The 20,527-nt window shown below is 46.7% G+C and overlaps 11 non-coding genes across 11 annotated transcripts; 7 read left to right on the top strand and 4 right to left on the bottom strand.

Moving 5' to 3' along the window:
* Positions 1-776: 776 nt before the first annotated feature.
* trnav-cac lies at positions 777-849 on the top strand. The gene has a single exon. It is a non-coding gene; the product is annotated as a tRNA-Val (tRNA).
* A 1,672-nt stretch (positions 850-2,521) lies between these two features.
* On the bottom strand, positions 2,522-2,593 carry trnaw-cca. The gene has a single exon. It is a non-coding gene; the product is annotated as a tRNA-Trp (tRNA).
* A 1,852-nt stretch (positions 2,594-4,445) lies between these two features.
* On the top strand, positions 4,446-4,518 carry trnav-cac. Its single transcript has one exon. It is a non-coding gene; the product is annotated as a tRNA-Val (tRNA).
* A 1,907-nt stretch (positions 4,519-6,425) lies between these two features.
* On the top strand, positions 6,426-6,507 carry trnas-gcu. The gene has a single exon. It is a non-coding gene; the product is annotated as a tRNA-Ser (tRNA).
* A 1,526-nt stretch (positions 6,508-8,033) lies between these two features.
* On the top strand, positions 8,034-8,122 carry trnar-ucg. Its single transcript is given in 2 exon segments — positions 8,034-8,070; positions 8,087-8,122. It is a non-coding gene; the product is annotated as a tRNA-Arg (tRNA).
* Positions 8,123-9,249: 1,127 nt separating this feature from the next.
* Positions 9,250-9,363, bottom strand: trnal-caa. The gene is made up of 2 exons: positions 9,326-9,363; positions 9,250-9,295 (listed from the first exon to the last, which is right to left on the bottom strand). It is a non-coding gene; the product is annotated as a tRNA-Leu (tRNA).
* A 1,675-nt stretch (positions 9,364-11,038) lies between these two features.
* Positions 11,039-11,128, top strand: trnar-ccg. The gene is given in 2 exon segments: positions 11,039-11,075; positions 11,093-11,128. It is a non-coding gene; the product is annotated as a tRNA-Arg (tRNA).
* Positions 11,129-12,407: 1,279 nt separating this feature from the next.
* Positions 12,408-12,489, top strand: trnas-gcu. Its single transcript has one exon. It is a non-coding gene; the product is annotated as a tRNA-Ser (tRNA).
* Positions 12,490-16,487: 3,998 nt separating this feature from the next.
* On the bottom strand, positions 16,488-16,601 carry trnal-caa. Its single transcript has 2 exons — positions 16,564-16,601; positions 16,488-16,533 (listed from the first exon to the last, which is right to left on the bottom strand). It is a non-coding gene; the product is annotated as a tRNA-Leu (tRNA).
* Positions 16,602-19,783: 3,182 nt separating this feature from the next.
* Positions 19,784-19,874, top strand: trnar-ccg. Its single transcript is given in 2 exon segments — positions 19,784-19,820; positions 19,839-19,874. It is a non-coding gene; the product is annotated as a tRNA-Arg (tRNA).
* A 571-nt stretch (positions 19,875-20,445) lies between these two features.
* trnas-gcu lies at positions 20,446-20,527 on the bottom strand. The gene has a single exon. It is a non-coding gene; the product is annotated as a tRNA-Ser (tRNA).

The raw sequence follows: 20,527 nt of genomic DNA, 5'->3' as shown, positions 1-20,527 counted from the left end.
TTTTAGGACCGAGATGAGAAAATCATTTTTTACACAGAGAGTGGTGAATCTGTGGAATTCTCTGCCACAGAAGGTAGTTGAGGCCAGTTAATTGGCTATATTTAAGAGGGAGTTAGATGTGGCCCTTGTGGCTAAAGGGATCAGGGGGTATGGAGAGAAGGCAGGGATGGGATACTGAGGTACATCGAATGGCGGTGCAGGCTCGAAGGGTCGAATGGCCTACTCCTGCACCTATTTTCTATGTTTCTATGTCTATGTTTCTATTTCTATCGATAACTCCCTCTTTACCTTTCAGACGTTAAACTCTGTCTTAGACACAAACTACTGGAGTAATTCAGCGGAACAAACAGAATCTCTGGAGGGAAAGAATGGGTGACGTTTCGAGACCCTTCTTCAAACTGAGTCTCGATCCGAAACGTCCCCAATTCCTTCTCTCCAGAGATGCTGCCTGACTCGCTGAGTTACTCCAGCACTTTGTGTCTATCCTCCGTGTAAACCCGCACCTGCAGTTCCTTCCCACACATGATCTTGGGGTACAGGGTTGAGCCCTGCACAAACACACTCCCATTTACCTATCGTGGAATCTAGGTGAAATAAAAAAGTTGATGGCATGTTGATAAAATATAATCATTCCGAGCAAATGAAATGAAACGTGCTATGAATGGTGACACACGTTATGTACTTTCACATTTAGCGAATTGGGTATACTTCGGAGGAAAAAATCCTTCTTAATTAGTACATGTGTCAGAGGCCTGTGCCTGTGAGTGTTCGTGGCGGTTTCTGTAGTGTAGTGGTTATCACGTTCGCCTCACACGCGAAAGGTCCCCAGTTCGATCCTGGGCAGAAACATAATTTTCGCTCTTGCTCTGTTTTGATAGCTATAGGTGTCTCCGGCCACTCATATGCACTTCTGCAATAACCGTCCAGATATCTCCTGCAAAAATATGCAATATATTTGCTGTTTACAAAGACTTACTCCCTGCGTCTGTGCGAAGAAGAGGTCTTCCGGCATGGCATGAAACACAATTATAGACACAAATGCTGTAGAAACTTAATGGATCCGGCAGCATATCTGTAGGTATGTTGCAAAGCCTACCTGAAGCGTCTTTGAAAATCTGCCGTTGCGGGTGTGCGCGATTTTGGCGCCGTTTAGAGGGGGCGGGTTTAAAACGCGATTTTCTCTAGGCTGTTCAAATCGAAAATGTTCAGCCTAGTTAATTATTAACGAAAAATCGCTGGAAGACCCCGTCGCAAAGGCTATTATTAGGTTTAAAGGCCTTGAATAATAGTTATAGTAGTTTAAAAATCAATCTCTAAACCCGCGACGGCCAGCAACCGCAGGGTCTCATAAACAAAATAGCAGAAGTTAGGTTGTATATTTTTACATTAAAAAGGGCTTCTAAAGATCCCTTTATACAAAATTTAATATTGCGAGTAGCTCAATTTGGGCCCATTATATCGCGCAGTATTTTTCTGGGCATTTGGGGCACAAATCTACCGCAATGTGAACATTCTAAACCAGCGCGTTCCACAGGGACCCACTAGAAAGCTGATTTAAATGGGCATTTATTTACAGCAATTAAACACTAAATTCCTTCCATTTGGTCTATAAATTAATGTAAATGAGATTTAAAAATCATGTTTTATTGTGAATTATTTGTGAATATTATTTGGACATTTAGGCTATTTAAAAATGTTAATAATTTATTAAGAAATGGATAGATGTTTAGATCTAGTAATTGAAGTCTGAAATTAGCTACAATTAGGTAACTAACTAATTATATGCTTTAATTTCAGGTCATCCAAGTAAGATTATTTTATATTTGTTTCAGAATGCTTCAATCTATGATAACTGAAAATTTCATTCAGTTCTCTTAATTTTTAAGAAAGTTATGGGCTTTTGACTGTTCACGATCACAACTTTTTTGTTATGTCCATAGAAAATCAATAGGGAACAAGATGCTCATTTCCGAGTATGAAAATTGCCATAACTTTTTAAATACTTGAGATATGAAAGTGAATTAGGTGTCAAATTAAACTTATTTTTATGCTTTATCTGATGGGATAAATTACAGACTTGATTTTTAAAATCTCAAAATTTTGTAACATTGCTAATATCTGGAGATTTTTGTCCAGACATCTCCGGAGTTGTTACAAAAAAAAGTTGGAGTACATCAGCGGGGCAGGCAGCATCTTTGGACAGAAGGAATGGCTGCCGTTTCTGGTCGAGACCCTTCTTCAGAGATGTTGTCGGACCCAGCTTGTTGTGTCTATCTTTGGTTTAAATCCATCAATTACCAGGCTTTGTCCCGCCCCACCACTCTTCCAGCTTTCCCCAGCCGATCTCATTCGGTGTGAAGTGTTGGGAACCACACTACTTTTACAATTAACCTACAACCCTGCACATCTTTGGGAAGAGGGAGGAAGCAGGAGGGCACCCACGCGGTCCCAGGGAGAACCCTGTCAGACCCCTGAACGACAAACTCTTTACTCTCTTTGTTTGCATGGAACAAAATCATTGTGACCTCGACGTGATTCGAACACGCAGCCTTCTGATCTGGAGTCAGACGCGCTACCGTTGCGCCACGAGGTCCACACCTGAACGGACATCACAGTAAGCCCCTACAAATGTTCCCCCGACCAACATGCCCCAGCTACACTGGTCCCACCTGCCCGCGTAAGGCCCATATCCCTCTAAACCTGTCCTAACCATGTACCTGTGTAAATTCCTTTTAAATGTTGTTCTCGTGCTTGCCTCAACTACCTCCTCTGGCAGGTACACAAAATTGCTGGGGAAACTCAGCGGGTGCAGCAGCATCTATGGAGCGAAGGAAATAGGCGACGTTTCGGCCCGAAACGTCGCCTATTTCCTTCGCTCCATAGATGCTGCTGCACCCGCTGAGTTTCCCCAGCAATTTTGTGTACCTTCGATATTCCAGCATCTGCAGTTCTCTTTTGAATACCTCCTCTGGCAGCTTGTTCCATACACCCACCCTCTGTGTGAAAAGATTTCTCCTCAGTTTCCTATTAAATCTTTCCCCTCTCACCTTAAACCCATGTCCTCTGGTGTTTGATTTTCCTGCCCTACATTCCCCATATCTATTCCCTCCTGATTTTCAACCCACGGCGTCCTGCCTCCAAGGAATAAAATCATGGACTCCCTCGAGAATGGGCAGATGCATGATAGATGCAGTTCAATGTGGATACATGTGAGGTTATCCACTTTGGTAGCAAAAATAGGACGCAGATTACTATCTAAATGGCGTCAAGTTGGGAAAAGGGGAAGTACAACGCGATCTGGGGGTCCTTGTTCATCAGTCTATGAAAGTAAGCATGCGGGTACAGCAGGCAGCGAAGAAAGCGAATGGTATGTTGGCCTTTATAACAAGAGGTGTTGAGTATAGGAGTAAAGAGATCCTTCTGCAGTTGTATAGGGCCCTAGTGAGACCACACCTGGAGTATTATGTGCAGTTTTGGTCCCCTAATTTGAGGAAGGACATTCTTGCTATTGAGGGAGTGCAGTGTAGGTTTTACAAGGTTAATTCCCGGGATGGCGGGACTCACATATGCTGAGAGGAGCGGCTGGGCTTGTACACTCTGTAGTTTAGAAGGATGAGAGGGTATCTTATTGAAACATATAAGATTATTAAGGGTTTCGACACGCTAGAGGCAGGAAACGTGTTCCCGATGTTGGGGGAGTCCAGAACTAGGGGCCACAGTTTAATAATAAGGAGTAAGCCATTTAGAACGGAGACGATGAAACACTTTTTCTCACAGAGAGTTATGCGTTTGTGGAATTCTCTGCCTCAGGAGGCGCTGGATATTTTCAAGAGAGAGTTAGATAGGGCTCTTAAAGATAGCGGAGTCAGGGGATATGGGGAGAAGGCAGGAACGGGGTACTGATTGTGGATGATCTGCCATGAATGGCGGTGCTAGCTCGAAGGGCCGAATGGCCTACTCCTGTACCTATTGTCTATTGTCTATTGAGAGCCCAGGCCCCAGAGTACTGGCAACGTCTTGGTAAATCTTCTTTGCACCCTCTCCGGCTAAAGGACATCCTGTCTCTCGATGGGTGACCAAAGTGAACATAATACTCCAAATACCACAACCATTCCTGTACTTCCTCCTTCTATTGTCCTGGAAATATTCTTCTATTATCTGAAGAAAAGACCCGACCAGAAAAGTCACCTTCCATTCCATCCTCAAATGCCGCCTGAATCTCTGCTCTCCCTTTCCCCCGACTGACAGCCTGAAGAAGGGTCTCGATCCGAAACGTCACCCATTCCTTCTCTCCATAGATGCTGTGTGTCCCGCTGAGTTACACCAGCTTTTTTATGTCTATCTGTGGTGTAAACCAGCATCTGCAGTTACAACCGTCCTACAGAGGTTCCTGCAACATTTCCCCAGTTTCCATATGCAAGTGATGCCTGTGAATGTTCGTGGCGGTTTCTGTAGTGTAGTGGTTATCACGTTCGCCTCACACGCGAAAGGTCCCCAGTTCGAGCCTGGGCAGGAACATAATTTTCGCTCCTGCTCTGGGTCGGCACATGAAGGCGTCTTCTGCCGCTCATATGCACCTCTGCGATTACCACCCAGACACTTTCCAGCAAAAATATGCAATACATTTCGAACAAATTAAATGAAATGTGCTATGAATGGTGACACATGTATGAAATGTGTTATGTACTTGCAAATTTTGTGAATTGAGTGTACTTTGGGCTTAATTAGTACAGGTGTCAGAGTTTATGGTGAGAAGGCAGGAGAATGTGGTAAGGAGGGATAGATCAGCCATGATTGAATGGCGGAGTAGGATTGATTGGCCGAATGGCCTAATTCTACACCAATCACTTATGACATTATGACCTTACCTGATGAAGGGTGGTCCTGACAGTATCTACAGTTGTTGGATTACACTGAAGAAAGACACACAATGCTGGAGTAACAGTGGGTGAGACGGGAATAGAAGGAATGGGTGACATTTCGGGTCGAGATCCTTCTTCAGTTCTATAATGTAACTGTTGGGCAATAGAGCACAGGAACAGACCCTTCGGCCCACAATGTCTGTGCCCAACATTATACAATGGCCAATTCCTACCTGTCTGCTCATGATGCATATCTCTACATTCCCTGCATATCCATGTTTAGAACGAGAATTGTAACTGGATGCACTTGAGTTGAAGGCAGAAGGAGGCAATATAAATAGCCTGGTACAGTTCTTAGACCGACGGTCTCACCGCGTTCATCTTAGCTGCAACGCGGAATGGGAACCAGGTCTGGATCGAAGATTTCTTTAGGCTGATTCTCAGAGCAGAATGAGCAAGACAAGGGTTCCGACCCGAAACGTCACCCATCCCATGTCACCAGAGATGCTGCCTGACCCGCCGAGTTACCCCAGCATGTTGTGTCTATCTTCAGCAAAATAAGCCGCGAATGAAGGAGTGGCATATTCATCTGTGGAGATTCGGTAACTACATTAAAAAGGTCGTGGATGAGATTTATTTGATTATTTGCAATGAGCAAGTGCACAACAGAAAAGTATTTAAGCCACAACATATGATTATATTATACAACCTAGACCATATTTATACGAGTTCAAGAAGGAACTGCAGATGCTGGAGAATCGAAGGCAGACAAAATTGCTGGAGAAACTCAGCGGGTGCAGCAGCATCTATGAATCGAAGGAAATAGGCAACGTTTCGGGCCGAAACCCTTCTTCAGTCTGCCGCACCCGCTGAGTTTCTCCAGCAATTTTGTCGAACATAATTATACAACATGTTAAATCGCTTAAAATGAGTCGACAGGGTGAATACATTGTCCTATTCCCAGGGTCCGGGAATCAAGAACCAGAGGACATGGGTTTATGATGAGATGGGAATTTTGTAATAGGAGCCTGAAGGGCAACTTTGTCATTCAGAGGTTGGTGTGTATATGGAACGAGCTTCCAAATGAATTAGTCGGGGCAGATACAATAACAACATTCAAAAGACATTTGGACAGGGACGTGGTGTGTGGAAGGTATAAAGGGATATGGGCCAACTTGTGTAGGAGCATCTTGATCGGCGAAGACGAGTGGGGCCAAAGGGCCTGTTTCCTTGACTCGAAGTCAGAAATGTTCAGTAAGTTTTGGGATTGGGATTCTGATCACAATGACCAAAAAACCTTCGTTTTTTTCTGAGAGCAGAATATAGAATATAGAAATTCAGTCTGAAGAAGGGTCTCGACCCGAAACGTCACCCATTCCTTCTCTCCAGAGATGCTGCCTGTCCCGCTGAGTTACTCCAGCATGTTGTGTCTATCATCGGTTTAAACCGGCATCTGCAGTTCCTTCCTACACGAGAAAATAAACACGTGGGAGACAGTGGGAAAGATGATGAGATTATGCTAAATTATTTCCGAGTTGTAAGAATTTACAAGGTGCTGCAACAGACGAGGTGGCCGAGTGGTTAAGGCGATGGACTGCTAATCCATTGTGCTCTGCACGCGTGGGTTCGAATCCCATCCTCGTCGTCACCTGCTACAATGAATAATTGGGCGATGTTAATGATTTTACTTAAGTACCTCCGAGGCACCAACATATGCCGCTGTGATTTTTCTTTCGCGAAGATTATATTTTATAACGAGTTTTTTTTTCTCACGAAAATGTTGCAGGGAGAATGGAATGGGTATAAAAATAAGGTTACGTCCTACGCCTCTTTATTGTGGGGAATCGCCTCAGCGCAGAGGGAGAAGAGGAGGGAAGAGACAGTAACCCTAAGATTTTTGCCTCCACCACAGTGAGGAGGTGCTTGGAGGATACACTGTGGTGGTGTTAATTTGTGTTTATTGTTGTTTATTATTGTATGATTGTATGTATGACTGCAGGCACGAAATTTCGTTCAGACCGTAAGGTCTGAATGACAATAAAGGTATTCAATTCAATTCAATTCAATTCAATTCAATTCAATTCAATCTATTTGAAGAGGTTAACTCCAAGTGGAGGCGGAATTAGAAAATGTATTGTACAGGAATGAACTGCAGATGCTGGTTTACACCGAAGATAGACACAGAATGCTGGGGTAACTCGGCGGGACAGGCAGCAGTTCTGGATAAAAGGAATGGGTGATGTTTCGGGTCGAGAACCTTCTTCAGACTGAGAGTCAGGGGAGAAGATGTTTATACATATGGAAGGATAAGGTGTGAAAACGACAGATCAAAGCAGCCCATCAAGGAAGTGTGGACCGGTTCATTGTTAGCTGAGGGTCAGGTGACAACCCTTCTTCAGACTGGTCTCGACCCGAAACGTCACCCGTTCCTTCTCTCCGGGCATGCTGCCTGTCCCGCTGAGTTACTCCAGTTACTCCAAAGAGACCTCTCACGACCATAGGCGACCTCTCACGACCATACAGGCGATCCCTGGCGACATGTCGCCGGTGACCTCTCATGACCACAGGAGATCTCTCTATTGTCTAAAGCAGTGATTCCCAACCTGGGGCCGTGGCAAATTTCAGGGGGCCACAGAAAAAATTGGGGATTTAGGGGGCCACAGGTTCAATGAAGGGGGCCTCTTTTTTCCTCTAATAATGACAGGGGTGGGGGGGGGGGGGGCACAGAAAAATTTAAGAGCCCAAGGGGGCCATGAGCTAAGAAAGGTTGGGAACCACTGGACTAAGGAAACAGGCCATTGTAAATTGTTTGTAGGGTAAAAATGAGAAGCTAGTGCGATTTGAGTGGGGAGGGATAGAGCGAGAGGGAATGCCGGGGCTACCTGAAGTGAGAGATGTCAATGTTCATACCACTGGGCTGTGAGCTGCCCAAGCGCAATATGAGATGCTGTTCCTCAAATTTGCGTTCAGCCTCACTCTGACAATAGAGGAGGCCGAGGACTGAAAGGTCTGTGTAGGAATGGGAAGGAGAATTAAAGTGTCCAACAACCGGGAGATCAGGTTGGTTCACGCGGGCTGAGCGAAGGTGTTCCACGAAACGTTCCCCCAGTCTGCGTTTGGTCCACAATTCTCTCTCCACAATTCTCTCTCCATCTCCTTTCAAACGTAAGGGACCGTGTGGCCTAATGGATAAGGCGTCTGACTTCGGTGTTTAATACGATGGTATCAGAAGATTGCAGGTTCGAGTCCTGTCACGGTCGTTTTGCCAAACGGAATCCATTCCATTCTGCGGGGATTTACTTCAAATAAGTAACATTTTGGAATGTCAAACCAGGGCACAAGGTTCGCAGCGAAAGGTAGTGCCTGTCCCGCTGGAGCGGGGGACAGATTCACTAAAAGTGGCGTCGCACACAGACAGATGTGGTCCTTCAATAATCAGGGAATTGAGTCGAGAAGATAGACACAAAAAGAGACGGGTTTCGACCCCAAACGCTACCTACTCCTTTTCTCAAGAGACGCTGCCTGACCCGCTGAGCAACTCCAGCTTTTTGTGTCTATCATTGGTTTAAACCAATATCTGCAGATCATTGTGTTTAAGAAGGAACTGCAGATGCTGGAAAATCGCAGGTAGACAAAAGTGCTGGAGAAACTCAGCGGGTGCAGCAGCATCTATGGAATGAAGGAAATAGGCAACGTTTCGGCACGAAACGTTGCCTATTTCCTTCGCTCCATAGATGCTGCTGCACCCGCTGAGTTTCGCCAGCACTTTTGTCTATCTGCAGATCATTGCAACGCAATCGAGAACAGAAGATATGCATAAATGCTGGAGTAACTCGGCGGGTCGGGCAGCGTGTCTGGAGAGAAGGAATGGTCGACATTTCGGGCCTGGACCCTTGCCTATTTCCTTCGCTCCATAGATGCTGCTGCACCCGCTGAGTTTCTCCAGCACTTTTGTCTACCTTCGATTTTCCAGCATCTGCAGTTCCTTCTTAAACCGGTGATTCTCTTGATTTCTTGACCTTTTGAAGAATGGTCTTGACCGGCTGAGATACTCCATCCAGCGTTTTTGTGTGTTTTTGCTCAAAATTCCAGCAGCTCCGTGATTTTTTTCTGTCTCTGCTTTCATCAACCCTAACCGTCTGGTTCTGTCAGCGAATTCAATTGAGAATTCAATTCAACCCGTCTGAAGAAGGGTTTCGGCCCGAAACGTCGCCTATTTCCTTCGCTCCATAGATGCTGCTGCACCCGCTGAGTTTCCCCAGCAATTTTGTGTACCTTCGATATTCCAGCATCTGCAGTTCCCTTTTGAACAATCAATTGAGACATTCACGTTTTTAAAACAAGTTTTTTAATAGTTTTTTAAAACCTATAGTTTTTTAAAACCTATTGTCAGGAGTGGGATTCGAACCCACGCCCTCAGTTGAGGACCAGAATACCCGCGTTCTAACGGAAGGAATTCACTCCTTGAGTCTGGCGCCTTAGACCACTCGGCCACCCTGACAGCCTTGCTGGAACATCTTTACATAGGTAGACGCAAAGATCTGTGGGTAGAGGCCGCTCGCTGTCCAGCATTGCTTTTGCTGTCCCCATAATAAATCGAACACAGACACAAAATGCTGGGGTAACTCAGCGGGACAGGCAGCCAACGTCTCTGGATAGGAATGGGTGACATGTCGGGTCGACCCCCTTCTTCAGACTGATTCAGGGGAGAGGGATATACAGAGATAAGGAAGTGTAAGGTGTGAACACGTTCAAGTCCAAGAGAGTTTATTGCCATGTGTCCCTGATAGGACAATGAAATTCTTGCTTTGCTTCAGCACACAGAACATAGTAGACATTGACTACAAAACAGATCAGTGTGTCCATATACCTTTATATACGTAAATACACACATGAATAAATAAACTGATGCAGTGCAAATAACAGATAATGGGTTATTAATAATCAGAGTTTTTTCCGAGCCAAGTTTAATAGCCTGATGGCTGTGGGGAAGTAGCTATTCCTGAACCTAGTCGTTGCAGTCTTCAGGCTCCTGTACCTTCTACCTGAAGGTAGCAGGGAGATGAGTGTGTGGCCAGGATGGTGTGGATCCTTGATGATGATGCCAGCCTTTTTGAGGCAGCGACTGCGATAGATCCCCTCGATAGAAGGGAGGTCAGAGCCGATGATGGACTGGGCAGTGTTTACTACTTTTTGCAGCCTTTTCCTCTCCAGGGCGCTCAAGTTGCCGAACCAAGCCACGATGCAACCGGTCAGCATGCTCTCTACTGTGCACCTGTAGAAGTTAGCGAGAGTCCTCCTTGACAAACCGACTCTCCGTAATCTTCTCAGGAAGTAGAGGCGCTGATGAGCTTTCTTGATAATTGCATTGACTAATTGCATTAGTCAAAGGGGACGGACATGTATCTTGTGTTTTTATGCATCCGACGTTGTTGCTGGCGGTGGGATGAAGGAACGGATCACAACAGCGCCGGCTGCAGGAGTATTCTCAGCGAGGGTTGGGAGTCAATGTGAACGAACACGGGAGGCCGGCGGCTGCCGGTCTGGGAGCCTGGCCCGTGCACTATATTAATGAAAATAAAGTTTGGAGCGGAGAGGAGTGGAGTATTGATTGAAATGCTACTTCAAATGGCAATAGACCATAAAACATAGGTGCAGGAGTAGGTCATTAGGCCCTTCGAGCCAGCACCGCCATTCAATGTGATCATGGCTGATCATCCTCAATCAGTACCCCGTTCCTGCCTTCTCCCCATATCCCCTGACTCCGCTATTTTTAAGAGCCCTATCTAGCTCTCTCTTGAACGCACCCAGATCACCTGCCTCCACTGAGGCAGAGAATTCCACAGACTCACCACTCTCTGTGAGAAAAAGCGCCAAAGACAGGGTTCTATCCTGCCTACGGGTGCTGTCTGTACGGAGTTTGTACGTTCTCCCTGTGACCGCGTGGGTTTTCTCCGGGTGCTCTGGATTCCTCTCACACCCCCAAACGCATGGGGTTTGAAGGTTAATTGGCTTTTGTGAAATCTAAAGAAGGGTCTCGACCCGAAACGTCGCCTATCCATGTTCTCCAGAGTTGCTGCCTGGCTCGCTGCGTTACTCCAGCACTTTGTGTCAATCTTCGGTTTAAACCAGCATCTGCAGTTCCTTCCTACACGAGTTCTTTCAATGGATAGATTGGTCGTGTGGCCTAATGGAGAAGGCGTCTGATTCCGGTAGCGAAAGTCGGGAGAATCAGAAGACTGCAGGTTCGAGTCCTGCCACGATCGGCTGCAATACACAGCATTTGCTTTTGTTTGTTTTGGACAGAGAAAGTCTCAGACAGACATTTCCCAATTCAGTCATTCAGCACCGGTTGGGTACTTGGCCAGCGTGGACCAGTTAGACAATAGGTGCAGGAATAGGCCATTAGGCCCTTCGAGCCAGCACCACCATTCAATGTGATCATGGCTGATCATCCACAATCCCCGTCCCTGCCTTCTCCCCATATCCCCTGACTCCGCTATCTTTAAGAGCCCTATCTAGCTCTCTCTTTAAGGTATCTAGAGAACCGGCCTCCACCGCCCTCTGAGGCAGAGAATTCCACAGACTCACAACTCTCTGTGTGAAAAAGTGTTTCCTCGTCTCCGTTCTAAATGGCTTACCCCTTATGCTTAAACTGTGGCCCCTGGTTCTGGACTCCCCCAACATCGGGAACATGTTTCCTGCCTCTAGCGTGTCCAAACCCTTAACAATCTTATATGTTTCTATAAGATACCCTCTCATCCTTCTAAACTACAGAGTATACAAGCCCAGCCGCTCCATTCTCTCAGCATATGACAGTCCCGCCATCCCGGGAATTAACCTTGTAAACCTACGCTGCACTCCCTCAAAAGCAAGAATGTCCTTCCTCAAATTAGGGGACCAAAGCTGCTTAGACTCAAGCGTCTGTTTCTGTGCTGTTTGGCATTCTATATCTATGTCTATGACATATTCCTGTTTATTAAGGAAATGACCATCCCAAATACAATACATTTTGTATGACGGAACTGCAGATGCTGATTTAAACCGAATATAGACGCAAAAAGCGGAGTAACTCAGCGGTTTAGACAGCATCTCTGGAGGTAGACAAAAATGATGGAGAAACTCAGCGGGTGCAGCAGCATCTATGGAGCGAAGGAAATAGGCACAGCATTGTGGTTAATGACTGAAGAAAGATGCCCCCAACAAAATTCCTGTCCGCAGAATCTCCGGAGTCAGATTTTGATCTGTTAGAAGTGATTCCCACGCATGCATCTGCCCCGGCAGACCCGTTGTTTCTGCCTGCTCTTCCCCACTGAAATCATCGGCATGTATCTCAACTCCTCCTCTTAGAATAAAGGGGAGGCCATTTAAGACTGAGGTGAGAAAAAAAATTTTCACCCAGAGTTGTGAACTTGTGGAATTCCCTGCCACAGAGGGCAGTGGAGGCCAAGTCACTGGATGGATTTAAGAGTCCATCATCACATTGGCATTTTCAGGATGGTAACAGACCTGCCGTTGCTCGCTGTTCACTCACGTATGGCAACAGACGAGGTGGCCGACAGGTTAAGGCGATGGACTGCTAATCCGTTGTGCTCTGCACGCGTGGGTTCGAATCCCATCCTCGTCGTCACCTGTTGCACACATAGGCCGAAGCTGTTAACGAATTTTGGGACTGTTTCCACGATGAAAATTCCGAGATTTTCCATGGAGATGGGGAGAAGGAATGCAGGATCTCTGGGGAGAAGGAATGCGAGACGTTTTTCGGGTTGAGGCTGGACGCGTTTCGACAAGTCTCTAGAGAACTTAAACTGGTGAATGGTTCACCCAAGAGTGGGGCGAATTAAATCATTTTGGGGTGAATGAAACTAGAGGTGTTAATGAAGGATTAATTTATTCACAAGGGAGAATGAGACGAAAATAACCAAAAAACACAGGAACATTGAGTCGAGGGCGATTTCGTCATTTTTGGAAGACCTTGAGATCTACTGGTGTGCGGGCTCTGGGAGGAGGGAGGAGGTAAGTAGTATGGGTTTGCCTTCCCGCAGTCACATTCGGTTGTTGTACCCCCACTTCTGCATGAGGGCTTTGCACCGTCCGACCCTTGTTCTCATGCGGTTCTCATGCGATTGGCTCTTTCGCTGCCAATGGAAGGGACTCCTCGGGGTATCGTGTCAGTGTGTGGGGTTTTGATTGTAGGTGTGTCACACAATACAATACAATACGGTTTTATTCGTCACATTGCACATAAAGTGCAAGTGAAATGAATTTGTCAGCAGCGGTACAATGAGAAAGAACACACAATACACAAATAAAAAATTAACACAAACATCCACCACAGCATTCATCACTGTGGTGGAAGGCACAAAATTTGGCCATTTTCCCCCGTGGTCGGGACCTCAACCCTCCGCAGTCGCCGCTGCGGGCGTCCAGATGTGCAGACAGGTAAAAGTCCAGGTAAGTCCAGAGTCGGCTCTTCCCCACAGAAGACCGCGGCTTTAGGTTGGTGTAGGCCGCAGGCCGGCGGTCGAAGATTTAAAGCACCTATCCAACAGGTGCTGGGGTTATTATCCAGGGGTTGGACTGCATGTAGGAAGCTATATAGCTATTTGTTATCTTTATTCATTTGTTATATGAAAAGTATTAAAAGTTAGAAACCCGTCAGTAAAATTGCAAAATCGCCCATTGTTCTCGGGTGGGTTTTAACATGCAAAATGAAAACGCTTCTGAAGCTCCATTTACCATTTAAATAATCGTAAACTTGCATCTCAGTAAAATTGATTTCAAAACGCATTGATAGTTTACGATTATTTAAATGGTAAATGTAGCTTCAGAAGCGTTTTCATTTTGCATGTTAAAACCCACCCGAGAACAATGGGCGATTTTGCAATTTTACTGACGGGTTTTTAACTTTTAATACTTTTCATATAACAAATGAATAAAGATAACAAAGCCAATAATGCCACTTTTGATGAAATGCAGCGAGCAAACGCGATAATTCCCGATATTTTGGATCTTTAAATCTCCAAGAAAAAAGTCCGCTAGCACTTCCGCCTTTTTTTACACCTTCAGCTCGCTCTTGTATTTACCTTAGTTTCTATCTTTTTTTGGGACTGTAAATTTAGGTAGCTGTTCCTCACGGTCACCCCGACTGGCTCCGTAAATTGCAGCTCAAAACCTGGCCGTTTTCGATGTTTTTAACGGGTGTGAAAGTGCGTGTTTTCCCATCCACTAACATGTACCGGAAGTGACGCTTGTCCCCCAGTTAAAAATTTCGGTCACGTGAGTGGGGATTTACGCTCCAGTGACCTTTCGTGAAATCACCCTATTCCTGGATTTTCACCTCTTTGGAGCCTGGACGTGTTGGAAGAGTGGGTGACGAGGGTCATCCTCCTGCTTGCTGCCTTCCACTTTTTGAGGAGACTGCTCTTCTGATTGGAGGGGGTGCAATACCACACGGCAGGTACAGGTCGACAAGACATGTGGGTTTGAGGCAACCAGAGATGGTTCTGCATGCTGCGTTTAGCACCAGATGCAACGTCTTGGTGTGTGGAGAACGTCCCCAGATTCGGCTGGCATATCCGAATGGTTCCCTGATCTGATCCCCATTTAGAGTTGGCCAGCTTTCTCCGGATGTTGTTTCAGGCTCCTATCTTTGCTTCGGGCTTGCTAACATGGTCTATGTAGCTTAGGGTGCGGTCCAGAGTAACTCCTAGGTATATGTGTTTTTTGTTTTTTTTGCCTGAGTAGGCTAGACTCTTCCCAATACAGCGAACAGTTAATTTGAGGTTCGCATCAGGTTCTTGAGGTGGAAGGCGCTAATTTGTGTTTTGGCTGGGTTTGCCCGTAAATGTTTTCGGGCGCAGTCGTTGGTAAGGCCGTCTTCAGTGAGGGACTTCAGTGTGCGTGTGTGTGTGTCTCTCTATTTGTGTGTGTGTGTGTGTGTCTCTCTCTGTGTGTGTGTGTGTGTGTGTGTGTGTGTGTGTGTGTGTGTGTGTGTGTGTGTGTGTGTGTGTGTGTGTCTGTGAGTATGTGTCTATGTGTGTGTCTCTCTCTCTGTGTGTCTCTGTGTGTCTCTCTGTGTGTGTCTCTCTGTGTGTCTCTATGTGTGTGTGTGCGCGCCCCTCTCTCTCTCTCCATCCACACTGTCTTCTGTGTTTCTGCATCTATGTGTTTGTTTCTCTTCTGCCTGTCTATCTCCCTCTGGTTCTCTGTCCGTTTGTGTGACCCAGTTTCCCCACCCCATTCTCCCTGTCTGTGTCTCTCCCCCATCCCTCTCTCCTTCTCCCCACTCTCTCCCCCTCTCATCGCAGCATGCGTTTTCCTTTCCATTCTATTTGTGACTGATCCCTTCTCCCTGTCTCTGACTACCTCTCCCCCCTCTCTGTTTTTCCCTCTCCGTCTCTGAGTATATCTGACCATCTCCCCCCTCTCTCTCTGTCCCTGACTATACATCTGTACAATTTCCCCCTCTCCCTGTCTATGAGAATGTCTGACACTGAGATGCGATACTGAGGTCATCAGCATACAGGAAGCTCCGGGTGCTTGGGTGGATGAGGATGGGTTGGTCGTTGGTGTAAATGTTGAAAACCCCCAATGCCCTAATTTGGCCCACTAATCTCCTATGTGAGACATTATAGGAGGTGCTGGGACCGCAGATATTTACAATATATATTCATGATTTAGATGAAGGGATTAAAAAATACTCCTGCATCTGTTGTCTATTGTCTATTGTCTATAAGACACAAGCAGGGAAGCACTGGTAAAGAATGTACATCTTTAGACCAAAGTGCTTTGCAAACATGATGCAATGGGATGTCAGCTCTGTTTTATATACTGCTTTATGAATTAAGAACAGTTTTGGTATTTATGTTGAAGGTCTGATTCATTGGACTGGGACACGTTGCAAGAATCACGTGGACATGAATGCCCTGGGGAAGGAGTCTTGTCTGGGAGTTTGACACGTGGACTCTTTCAGCGGCCGGCGACGGTGTGACGGGCTAATCTTGGAATGAGGTCCAAGCGCACATATCTATCTATTGCTGACCAGTTCATGTCAGCTAGGTAAACCATGCTGACGTCTGCTCGGTGTTCCTGTGCTGGTGAGGAATAGTCAGACTGGCGGGCGCAAATCAGGAACAAATCCACCACAACTGGCACCATCATTACACCATCCCCGCCAACGCAAGGCACAGCCTCGCAATATAAATAGCGCAAAGTCTACGCTCAGGTACAAGATCTCCTCGCATTATTTGATCCTGAACGGGCAGCGAAGATGAGAAACGTCCTTCTGGTTGTCTTTTCAATATTGCTGCTAGCTCATCCGTTCGCGGAGGGTATTGGTAATTGCGCACTTTGTATGCGATCACGATGAGTACAGGTGTGAGAGGAGGCAGGAGGCAGGAGAATGGAGTTGGGAGGGAGAGATAGATCAGATGATTACTTATCTTGACTTGATGGGTCCAATGGCCTAATTCTACTCCTGTCACTTCTGACATTATGACATAGGGCAAAACAACTTTGTGCCTCTGTTTTTCTCAATTTAAACAACTCTCGTCCCACCAGCCGTAATTAGTTGACCGGGGGTGGATTTGAAAAGGTTTACAAGTACAATCGTTCAAAAGTGTATGTCAGGAGTGGGATTCGAACCCACGCCCTCAGTTGAGGACCAGAATACCCGCGTTCCAACGGAAGGAATTGACTCCTTGAGTCTGGCGCCTTAGACCCCTCGGCCACCCTGACATCCATACAGAAACGCCATTACATCCGAAATAAAGAGCTCAACATTCCTCATTGTTGTCCACACGATGAGACGTCGATGGTGGTTTACACAAAGTGCTGGGGTAACTCAGCGGGTCACGCAGCATCTCTGGAGAGGACATGGGTAGGTAACGTTTCTGGCGACTGAGTTTGAAGAAGGGTCTCAACTCAAAAAGTCACCTATCCATGTTCTCCAGAGATGCTGCCTGACCAGCTGAGTTACTCCAGCACTTTGTGCCTCTTTTGGCAAACCAGCATCTATAGTTCCTTTGTTAAAGAAGGAACTGCTGATGCTGGAAAAATCGAAGGTAGGCAAAAAAAGCTGGAGAAACTCAGCATCTGAGGCAGTTTTAGAATAAGGAGTAAGCCATTTAGAACGGAGACGAGGAAACACTTTTTCTCACAGAGAGTGGCGAGTCTGTGGAATTCTCTGCCTCAGAGGGCGGTGGAGGCAGATTCTCTGGATGCTTTCAAGAGAGAGCTAGATAGGGCTCTTTAAAATGGTCAGGGGATATGGGGAGAAGGCAGGAACGGGGTACTGATTGGGGATGGTCAGCCATGATCACATTGAATGACAGTGCTGGCTCGAAGGGCCGAATGGCCTACTCCTGCACCAATTGTCTATTGTCTATGGAGCGAAGGAATAGGTGACGTTTCGGGTCGAGACCCTTCTTCAGACTGACGTGGGGTGGGAGGGCGGGAGAAGAAAGGAAGAGCTGGGAAGGTGAGGGGAAGGAGGGAGAAAGCAAGGACTACCTGAAATTGGAGAAGTCAATGTTCATACCGCTGGGGTGTAAACTACCCAAGCAAAATATGAGGTGCTCTTTTTATCAGTGAGTGTTACGCGCCTTCGCCAGTATTCATGTGTTGGAATAAACTGCAGATAATGTTTTACACCCAAGATAGACACACGATGCTGGAGTAACTCAGCGGGACAGGCAGCATCTCTGGAGAGAAGGAAAGGGCGACGTTTCGGGTCAAGACCCTACTTCAGACTGATATTCGGGGGAAAGGGAAACGCGAGATATAGACGGTGATGTAGAGAGATGTAGAACCATGCATGAAAGATATGCAAAAATGTAACGATGATAAAGGAGACGGGCCATTGTTAGCTGTTTGCTAGGGGAGAACGAGAAGCTGGTGGGACTTGGGTGGGGGAGGGATGGAGAGTGAGAGGGAATACAGCGGTTACTTGAAATGAGGAAAGTCAATATTTATACCTGGAGAAGCTCCAACCTGCGCGCCCCACTGGAAACATGGAACACTGAATTGTAGATGCTGGTTCAAACTGAAGATAGACACAAAATACTGGAGTAACTCAGCGAGACAGGCAGCATCTCTGCAGAGAAGGAATGGGTGACGTTTTGGGTCAGTCTAAAGAAGGATCTCAACCCGAAACGTCATCCATTGCTTCTCTCCAGAGATGCAGCCTGTCCCGTTGAGTGACTCCAGCTTTTTGTGTCTAACATGGAACACTGCCGTGCGACTGGGTATTGAGAAGATAGGTAAAGGCTCAATGGAGGAGATGCCGGCGGTTGCGGGAGGGTGGAGCAGCTGGGGAAAGGTGTCAACATATTACCACCCGTGTTCAAAAGGGAACTGCAGATGCTGGAATATCGAAGGTACACAAAATTGCTGGGGAAACTCAGCGGGATCTATGGAGTGAAGGAAATAGGCGACGTTTCGGGCCGAACCCCTTCTTCAGTACCACCCGTGTCGGGCAGCGAATTTCAAGCGAGCTTGCTCAGCAGCGCACCACTGATTCGGGCATCGTTGCTGGCGGTGGGGTGAAAGAGCGGGTCAGAGCAGCCCCCCGCTGCAGGAGTATTCTCAGCGAGGGGTGGGAGTCAATGTGAACGCAGGAGGCCGGCTATCAATGGGCTTGATCTCCACAGCCGCCCGTGGCAATGAATTCCACAGATTCGCCTGTCAGTCTTACCTTATCACCTTTGTACGCTTTCAGCTCTTCTGTTGAATCATCCAAGATCTCACTGATCTTCCCGCCCAGTTTAAAATTCCCACATCTTCATCTGGCTCTTTAGTTTAGTCCAGTTTAGTTTAGTTAAGTTTAGTTTAGTTTAGTTTAGCTTAGTTAAGTTTAGTTTAGTTTATAGTTAAGTTTAGCTTAGTTTAGTTTAGTTTAGTTAAGTTCAGTTTAGTTTATAGTTTAGTTTAGTTTAGTTTAGTTTAGTTTAGTTTAGTTTAGTTTAGTTTAGTTTAGTTTAGTTTAGTTTAGAGATACAGCGTGGAACCAGGGGGAAAGGGCGTCGCAAGTTGGATTTTTTTGTGGTAAGATGAACGAGGAAAATAATATGGAGAACTGTGGAACTGGTGAAACGGCTATAGTGGGGGAAGGGGGAATGGGGAGGGTGAATGTAAGTAGAAGTTACTTATAGTTAGAGAATTCAATATCCATACCGCTGGGGTGTAAGCTACCCAAGCGGAATATGAGGTGCTGTTGCTCCAGTTTGTGTGTGACCTCACTCTGGCAGTGGAGGAGGCTCAGGCCAGAATGGTCAGTGTGGGAATGGAAAGGCGAGTTGAAAAGGCTAGCAACCGGGAGATCGCGCAGTCCAAGGCGGACCAAGCGCAAGTGTTCATCAGTTCCACCGTTCTCCACCTTGTATCCCCCTTGACATCACACCTTCCCTAACCAACCCCACCCAGCACGGCTGTCAGGGGTTATGGGGAGAAGGCAGGAGTATGGGATTAGGAGGGAGAGTTAAATCAGCCATGATTGAATGGCAGAGTAGACCTGATGGGCCGAATGGCCGAATTCTGCTCCTATTACTTATGACCTTATGACCAACATTGGGCCCACCAACGAGCACCCTGCCTGAGGTCACGTGTGGCTGGCCCTGCTTGGTCCAGGTCTTTTCTCACCTCCAGCTCTTCACCCACTCCCCTACACTCTACTTTCAGTCTAAAGAAGGGCCCTGGCCCAAAGCATCACACATCCACTTTCCTCCAGAGATGCTGCCTGACCCACTGAGTTACTCCAGCATTTTGTGACCATCTTTGGATATAAATGGTAGGTACACAAAAATGCTGGAGAAACTCAGCGGGTGCAGCAGCATCTATGGAGCGAAGGAAATAGGTAACGTTTCGGGCCGAAACCCTTCTTCAGACTGGATATAAATGGTTATTCATTCAAAGGATGTATCGGCCGTGTGGCCTAATGGAGAAGGCGTCTGATTCCGGTACGTAATACTTGGGATGATCAGAAGATTGCAGGTTCGAGTCCTGCCATGGTCGGCTACAATCCATCTGTCTTTTGTTGTACAATATACATTGTTTTGAACAGTGAAAGCACAAGAGGAGGGACAATGCAGGCAATTGGCACTAGCTCAGATAGGCTTTAGCCATACAGCATGGAAATAGGCCCTTCGGCCCACCGACACCGCACTAGCAGGTGGGGAGGGGGGGGGGGGCGCCGAGAACAAAGGCGTGGGAGGAGGGCGCCGAGAACAAGCGGGACCTGTGGGTGGGGAGTGAGGAGGGGTGAAGAAGGGACCAACGATATTTAAGGGTATTTTGTCATTTTGTGGCGACTCTTTTGTGTACCTTACTGTGGCAATAAAGTCTCTCTATCCAGATGCTGCATGTCTGTCTGTCTGCCTGCCTGCCTGTCTGTCTGTCTGTCTGTCTGTCTATATTTTTTTACTGAAGCCACCACCACCTAAAAGTCTTTGTAATGTGGCGGAAACCGGAGCCACCGGACACAGGGAGAACGTGCAAACTCCACACAGACAGCACCGGTTGATTCCGGGTTTCCAAGGCCGTAACTACCGCTGCGCCGCCCAAAATCATTGCAACACCCGGTTTTCGACGAGGATGGGATTCGAACCCACGCGTGCAGAGCACAATGGATTAGCAGTCCATCGCCTTAACCACTCGGCCACCTCGTC

This window comes from Amblyraja radiata, chromosome 35 (assembly GCF_010909765.2).
Source record: "Amblyraja radiata isolate CabotCenter1 chromosome 35, sAmbRad1.1.pri, whole genome shotgun sequence".
In the NCBI taxonomy this organism is placed as follows: Eukaryota; Metazoa; Chordata; class Chondrichthyes; order Rajiformes; family Rajidae; genus Amblyraja; species Amblyraja radiata.
This window is presented reverse-complemented; position numbering and strand designations above follow the sequence as displayed.